This window comes from Panthera tigris (assembly GCF_018350195.1).
Source record: "Panthera tigris isolate Pti1 chromosome F3 unlocalized genomic scaffold, P.tigris_Pti1_mat1.1 chrF3_random_Un_scaffold_59, whole genome shotgun sequence".
Lineage (NCBI taxonomy): Eukaryota > Metazoa > Chordata > Mammalia > Carnivora > Felidae > Panthera > Panthera tigris.
Window position 1 is genome coordinate 38,773 of NW_024962183.1, and position 2,154 is coordinate 40,926.

The following is a 2,154-nucleotide window of genomic DNA, read 5'->3' on the forward strand; positions in this document are numbered from 1 at the left end:
CCTAAAGTGACTTAGCCACCTCCTCACTGATGTCTCTGCCTCCCTTTTCACCCACATACAGCCCATTCCTTGTAATTAGACACATATCTGTAAAATAAAATATATCAATTCATCCATCTGTATAACATCTGACAATATTTGATTTGCCTCAGTGGACAGAACTTTATACAACGTGGCCCCCACTTCATCCTCTGATTTCATATCCTACAACCCAAGGATGTCCTCCCTGCAACCATGGGCACTTCTTCACAGAATAATCTAGCCTTATTTGGGATCTGGATACATCTTGCCCATCTGGAAAGTGGGGTCTTTTCTCTTCTCGCTCATTTGCACACAGCTTGCTCCTTTCAGACATTCACATACCAGCTTCTCAGAGCTTTCCATGACCACCTACTCTGAACCACCAGACACTGTCCATAATACCTCTCAATTTTAATTATCTGGATATATCCCTCATAATCCTTAGAATAGTCTTCTTGTCTGCTGTCTCTCTTCCTGCCATAAGGATTCAAGTTCCTTAAGAACAGACAACTCAGTGGTCTTACCAATGTATACCCAAGATGTGTAATGGGCATTCATTAAGTGCTTTTTTGGATTGAATGAACAAGAACTAAGTATGAAGCACAAGTGAGGATAATGTAATAGCACCATCCCCTTGAAGGGCTGCCAGAGGGCTGTGTAGCCTTGGTGGTTCCAAGTAGCCATGGTTTGGATTCCAGTATAAAAATACAAGCTGTTTAAACAAAAAATTATAAGTTCTTTCCATTTGCTACGGATATCTGTAATTCCTTTCTCTCATCTGCCAAAGCTAGAAAACTAATCTCGTCAACTAGTGAATATTTGTGCACCAAGCTAAGTTTACTTATGTCTTTGTGAACAGAGATTGAGGAATCCATGAGTTCTGAGACTCAGCACACAACTGACATCTTTCCAGATGGTAATTGGTCATTTGTTTCTTCTTTTCAAACCAAATTCTATAGGGCTCAAACTTCTATATAAGGAAAGTGTTCACACATGAAGTCTTGCCATATTCTATTTTCTACCCAATGATCCATCAACATGTTTCAAACTACCATAGCCTCCTCTTAGGCCCACGAGAGAGGCCAATATTGGAGCCATTCTAATCATGTGACATTACCCTATACATGAGGCACTCGAATGCATGGATAATAGATCTGTCAAGTTACAATACCACTAAGGAGAAATTTTATAATAGATTATATATATGTTATAGGTTAATAGATGATGTTATATTATTATAATCTAACATATAGGACTCTATATTGCACATGTATTTTTACGAGACATATATTTGACTACATAATAAGAACAAAATGAGATTTAAATACACTGAAAGACAGGAGATTTCCTACCTCCTTGTAGTAGTCTATGAAGGTGATTTCCTCACCACCTGATTTCTTAAATGTACTTCAGGGAGTCTCCTCCCAATTAATAGCATCCACTCGATAGGTTCTATTGTTATACCTGTGGAATGGTCACAACATATAGTATTATTCCTAACATATTTATGGCATGGGATCATGTAAGAAGTGAGAAGCTTTAAATCCTACAAGAAATTTCAGGATATATCCACTTTAGTAAATTCATACGACAAATAATTCACCTATGTAAGGGTACAGTCCAATGGTTTGAGTATATTCACAGAGTTGTAAATCCTATACATTTGCCTACCCACCCTATTTCACATGAATTGAATGATACAGTATGTGACCTTTCCTGACAGCCTTCTTCCACTTAGTGTACTATTTTTCAAGGTTTATCTATGCTGTAGCATGTATTGGTATTTCATTCCTTTTTGTTGCCAAATGACACTCTATTTTATGGATATACATTTTTATTTTTCTATTTATCAGTTGATGAACATTTGAGTTGTTAACACCCTTGAGCTATTATGAATAATGAGGTTATGGACATTCATGTATCAATTCTGGTACACACAGGTTTTCATTTCTCTTGGGTATAAAACTAGGAATAGATTACTGGCTCATATGGTGACACTATATTTAGCATATTGAGAAAGGGCCATCCTGTTTTCCAAAGAGACCACACCATTTTTACTTCTACCAGCAGTATTTGACGGGTGGTTCCAACTTTTTCACATCCTTGCCAACACTTAATCTCTGCCTTTTCAAA